The 6,000-nt window shown below is 45.9% G+C and overlaps 1 protein-coding gene across 6 annotated transcripts in view; it reads left to right on the top strand.

Annotated features, from left to right (window-relative positions):
• Positions 1-4,043: 4,043 nt before the first annotated feature.
• The window catches only part of FAM118A (family with sequence similarity 118 member A), a 31,978-nt gene continuing 30,021 nt past the window's right edge, over positions 4,044-6,000 (top strand). For 4 of the 6 annotated variants that reach the window (XR_012155484.1, XR_012155485.1, XM_073316047.1 and 1 more), the window contains exon 1: positions 4,265-4,346. The gene's annotated coding sequence lies outside the window, so the exon portion shown is untranslated. Of the gene's footprint in view, positions 4,347-4,643; positions 4,731-6,000 lie in introns of those variants that run through there. The other 2 variants (XM_073316057.1, XM_073316020.1) reach the window with 2 other exon arrangements.

Here is a 6,000-nt window from a genome sequence, read left to right as displayed (position 1 = left end):
GTTACTAACTGGTGAACACCTTCATTTTACTGCCCTTTTACAGTTATGTATGGCTTTCCCTGATTCTTAAGGACTCCATCTCTCACTGAATTCCTCAATTATAACAACAGTTCTCAGCCTTCATTGCCTGATACTTAAGAGAGAACTCTTCTCAGTTCAGTATCGCCAGCATTCAACACACTATACCTCTCGCTTACTGTGTCTCTTGTTACTGAACTTTACACTACACTTCTTACTGTTGTTTCTGTCTCCGACATGCATATACTTTTGAATAAATGCAGGAACAAATTGCAAGATTCTGAAAGCTACTCTAAAGCTCCTTCTAATATCACTACCGTATAGATATGGGTAGGGGCATAACTCAAAAGCTAATAGCTTTTTTCCTTGGCTAATTTTCTAGTCCTATGTCAAAGAAGTACAGTGCCTATATAATGTAGCACTCTGCTTATTATTTTTTAAATTAATGTAAAACAAAGAAGAAAAAAAGTATTGTAAACTAGGAGGGGGTGACATTACTTCTTGAGCACTGGAAAATATTTAGTGAGCATCTATGACGTATCTGCTGTTAAAAAAATATTATTAGACAGTCAGCATATTATTTAAAGCTGGTAAATTTCCAGTTTTCTAACAATGCAATATTAAATGGAGTTTCATGCACAGTGACACTGGGTTCCAAGCAATGTGAGTTACAGCGTGGGTTATCACCTGGTTACATGTGAGGTGACATAGATTGTTGAACTTGAGGTTTACTCAGGCATATTAATATGCTACAAATACTTTTCTGAGTGAGCTGAAACTAGAGAGTGGAGAAGTGCTCCAGGTAAAATAATCACCAGCCTGAATTTTTGCACATCCCCAAATTGAACCAAACATATTTTTTCAGGTGGTGATAGCTTTGGTTACATTCTTTCCTATCTCTTCCCAATAGACCTTGGGTTTTCTCCATCACCTTATTCTCAGGCTACTATATCTTTGTAGATACAGAGATGTCAAACTTCATTGAAGGGCCCTTGATTTCTGCACCATCAACAATACACTAATTTTATAGAGGATGAAGTAAAGAAAAACGTCCAATATAAAGTACATGGACAGTTTTAGAGAGGCAAAATGTAATCATGCAAACTGGCATTTGATCAGAGTTAATACTATTACTCTTGCAAGAAGCCTCATGGACCCCAGGAGGTTAGAACACTTTTTTTTATTTTGTTTTTAAGACAGCTCCTTTATCAACACAATTCTCCTAACATCATATTGAGACTCTGGTTCAATACTAACTACCCTTCTCTATCGTTTCCACTTCCTTCCCCTTCTTACCTGTAAGAAAAGAGGATGTTCAAACCCCATCATCTATGAATCTGCAGGTTCCCTTTTGACCTCTCTGGTCACATCCCAAAATTTTAGGATGGAATAGTGATTCATAATTGACCACAACAGACAGGAAAAACATGCAGTCATGTAGCGGGGGAGTTTTAAGCCAGTAAATACAATTAGCTTTGAAAAGTCTGTTTAAAAAAAGTACTGTAAAAAATAAGAGTGGCATCAAAAGCAATATTTAAAACTACAATGATTTGAAAAACTACTCCTGCCATTTAGGTGATCTAAAATAGAAAGTGCCACATTTTCAACCTAGTTTTGTACCTGAAATTTCTAGGTACAATTTTGCACTGGTAATTATTTGCAGGCATAATTTGTGCCACTTAGACATCTAACGTCCTGATTTTCAGACACAATCACATACTTATGTGAGGTGGCCTAAATTAATCCCGAATATTGTAAACACAAAATTGGAGACCAGTGATACCAGAAAATCTGGCTGAAATGATCTAAATGAGCCAGATACTATACTAACCAACGGCACTGTCCAGGATATAAATCAGCTCAGAATTATGAATTTTAATGCAGCAGTTCTAAACATTTCAACTCTATCAACGGGCGTCCTGATCAGGAGTTCTGTAATTATTGTCACTCAGAAGTGACTTTCCAAATACAACAACCTGCTAGGGAAGGTATGTTTCTTTATCATTACAGACAACATATGTCACATACTGTTAATACTCTGAGTTCACAATCTTATTTAATTATCCCTAAACCTATAGACAGTCAGGCCTAACTTTGATTATCCCTAGTGAAGGCAATTTCACAGTTTCCCTTTGCAGTTAGTTCCATTGCTATCCTGCTTTCTTATAGTTCTAATGCTTTTCCTAATACTAGTCTCAGATATCTCCTTGCCTAGCTTAAGGTGATTAGTTCTTGTTTTTTCTTTGTTGACTGGTTGTTATAATAATTGATCCCTCTGTGCTATTTAAGTGTCTGCTATTTAACACAGACTGTCAGTTTATCCTTTTTCCCTTCTTTCATAACAACAGTTAGCACTTTTCATCCATGGGTCTTAGTTCATTTTTCAGATGTGGGTAATATTATCATCTGCCTTTCATAGAGAAACTGAGGCACAGAATGGTTAAGTGGCTTGCCAAAGCTCCCACGGCAAGTCAGTAGCAGAGACTGGAATAAAGCTAAATCTGCTGAATCCAATCTGAGGCTCTTCCATGAGACCATATTCCCTCCTTAACTCAAAAATTCATTTGTGGGAGGGATGAAGGGGAAAGGAGATAGATTAAAAACCCTCTTCTCCACTGCCTGATTTCACTATCTTTCCTAATATATAGGAGACTTTGAAAAGTCCCAACTCAGATCCAATTCAGTGAAAAGGAAGGTTTCAGAGTACCAGCTGTGTTAGTCTGTATTCACAAAAAGAAAAGGAGTACTTGTGGCACCTTAGAGACTAACATGCATCCGATGAAGTGAGCTGTAGCTCATGAAAGCATATGCTCAAATAAATTTGTTAGTCTCTAAGGTGCCACAAGTACTCCTTTTCTTTTAGTGAAAAGAAAGGGGCTTAGATGCTTATAAGACAATAGTATCTCTAAATGTTAGAGTTGTAATAGCAACTCCACAATTGCACAACAGTTTCTGTTTTAACCTCCCAAACAACTTTCAGAAATAATACTCAGTGAAGTGGCCAGTAGACTTGTGAATGATTTTTTTCAATTAGAAGCAGAGGTTATAAAATCACAGTTCCCCTCCAGCTATGTACTTTCTAGCTTTACAGGCCTCCTCTAAATGTGTTTACACTTCCCTTCCTTCAGCAAAATGAAATATTTTTCCTGTGAGTGTGTTTCTATTAGACATCTAAAAATCTCACACAGTTTTCAATCCTTTACGCAAATTTAAATAGCAGAGAGGGATCAATTATTATAACAATACAGAAACATATTTCCTGCACTGCTCAGAAGCAATGCAAAGGCTTGGGGCAGTCGGGGTAACAGAGGAGCTGAGAGAGATGGATGTAATTGCTGGGAAGGCACCTGGAAGTGAACCTGGAGGGTTGGTTGGTGTGGGTGGGAGAAGTATGGAATGTTTTTTTTTTGGGGGGGGGTTGTTAGGGCTCCTCTCCCATTAAGTCAGGCACATCTGCCCCTCTCCCCATGTGCCCCTACACCCCCACTCTCCATTCAGCCAGGCATAACTGCTCCTGTCCCTCTATGTCTCTGCACCCCCACACCCTGCCTCAATGTTATCACCCCACTAGGTCCTGTGCCCCTGCTCGTTCTCCCCCCCACTAGCCCTTCTGAACCCCAGTCTGTGTGACACCCCCTCCCCCAGCAGCCCAGTGTGCCCCACTTTGTCCAACCCCCCCATACCCCGAGCCTCCTCACCTGGCCCCGCGGGCCGGGCTCTATGAGGAACCCAGCCTCCCTCTCCCTCACTGCAGCGGGCAGCTCCCACTTGTGAGCGGCTGCCCTCTCTTCTGGCACCACCTCCTGGGGAATAGGTGTAATTACAGCTTCCCGTTCCCTCTCCCTCACCATCCATTATGGCGGGAGGCGGGGAACCTGCGGGGGGGGGGGGGGGGGGGAGACACATTAATTCCGCACCTGCGCAATGGGGCAAAAATCCCCCCCCAGAACTGACGTGTCCCAGGCCTGGCCCTTGAGCTCGAGCTCTCAAGGCTCAGCCCTGGGCGGGGTCCTGCTGTTGGCTGACCGCGCACCTGCCCCTATCCCCCCCCGGAGAGGAGACGTGCACCGGGGGCGGGGGCTGCAGGGTGTTCAGAGCCAGAGCAGGGGGCCAGCCTCCCCACGGAGGAGAAGGAGGAGGCGGGACAGGGCGGAGCCGGACCGAGCCATGGGCTGGCGGCCGGGCCCCCGGGCGAGGGACGGTGTTTGAGAGGACACGGGCCGGGCGGGGGAAGAAGCCGCCGCGAGGCCCCGCCCCCTCTTGCCGGCGCCCTGAGGGGTGAAGCCGAGAGGGAGGCGCGCTCGGATAACGGCGCAGGAGCCCGGCAGGTTTGTGGGGCGTTGCCCGTCATCCCACCTCCCCCTCCCCCTCCCCCCAGGTCAGGCGCTGCCTCCTTGGCCCCGCGCGGCGGAGCCCGGGGGGGTGGGGGAGGGGCTCGTTCTCTGCCGCTCACCGTGAGCAGGGGCCGTTACTGCCCCGGGGCGCTGCTGGGAACGGCCCCGCCGCGGGGAGTTCCGCGCGCAGCGCCTCACCCTGCGGGGGGCGGGGGCCTCCTGTGACGCGGGCCTGTCCCCGCGCCATGGGGGCACAACGCTCCGGGGGCGCTGCTGCCCCACAGCAGCCGGGGCCGCGGGGGGGCGGGGGGTTTGAGCTGTCATGGGTCAAAATAGCAGCCGTCTTCTCCCACTCCACGACTTCTACTTTTAGACCAGGTAGGTGGGCAGAATCATCCCTGAAGTAGGGATAGCTCAGTGGTTTGAGCATTGGCTTGCTAAAACCCTGGGGTCTGAGTTCAATCCTTGAGGGGAACCATTTGGGATCTGGGGCAGAAGTTGGGGATTGGTCCCGCTTTGAGCAGCGGATTGGACTGGATGACCTCCTGAGTTCCCTTCCAACCCTGGTATTCTATTCTATGAATTCCTCTTACCCGGTGCCTTTCCTGAGCAGATCAGTGCTGGCCTGGCTGTGCGTCTAAGCCAGGTTTTCTTTGGGTTAAAAAAAATTGTAACATGCGTAAGTTGAATGCGTGGCTGCAGATACCTTTGGCAGGGGGATGAGTGACTGACATTTTATGCAGACACTGAACAGGGAAATAATTCAGAAACAGAGTTCAGAGCCTTCTGGAATGTTTCAGACTTGGCTATTGCACTGCTGGTAAGACTGAGAAACTTCTCCCTAAAGAGGAGTACAGGAACTGTTGCCTGCAGGAGATTATTGGCCTAATACTGACCTATTCTTGTTTCGGAGCAAGTTAGTGTGTATGTGGGGAGAGGGGAGCAGGGGAAGGAGGCACAACTTAAATGCATTTTCTGCTCTGCTATAAACTCTACTAAGTATTGTCTGCAGAGCTCTTTCAAATGTCAACTAGCACGCTATCTGATTACCCAACTTCCAAGCCGAAGTGCCCACTGCAAGGAGATCCACCAAATAGAGAACGGTTTCTTGAGGGAAGAGGATACCAAGCTAGAATAATGACAGGTTTCAGAGTAGCAGCCGTGTTAGTCAGTATTCGCAAAAAGAAAAGGAGTACTTGTAGCACCTTAGTAGAGACTAACAAATTTATTTGAGCATAAGCTTTCATGAGCTACAGCTCACTTCATGCATCCAATGAAGTGAGCTGTAGCTCACGACGGCTTATGCTCAAATAAATTTGTTAGTCTCTACTAAGGTGCCACAAGTACTCCTTTTCTTTTTTGCAAGCTAGAATACATACTAAGGACCAATTAACCCTCAATGAGTTTGAATCAGTCATACAAGTAGAGGCACTGGAAACTTTGAGGGTCTGAGGCATGAGGGATATGAGTCACCAGTAGAGACCCAGTCCAGTATGAGAGATAGTAAAAAGAGTTGGGCCAACTGCTGATCAGAATAACTGATGATTCCTGCAGAGAAGACCATCTATCCTAAAGAAGCCATAGGATTCTCAGGAAATCAACACTGAATACTAACTCCTATTCCAGCTCTAGCCTCCCTTTTTCTAGG

This window comes from Lepidochelys kempii, chromosome 1, assembly GCF_965140265.1.
Source record: "Lepidochelys kempii isolate rLepKem1 chromosome 1, rLepKem1.hap2, whole genome shotgun sequence".
Taxonomy (NCBI): domain Eukaryota; kingdom Metazoa; phylum Chordata; order Testudines; family Cheloniidae; genus Lepidochelys; species Lepidochelys kempii.
The sequence above is the reverse complement of the archived record's forward strand: the minus strand, read 5'-3'. Positions and strand labels throughout refer to the sequence as shown.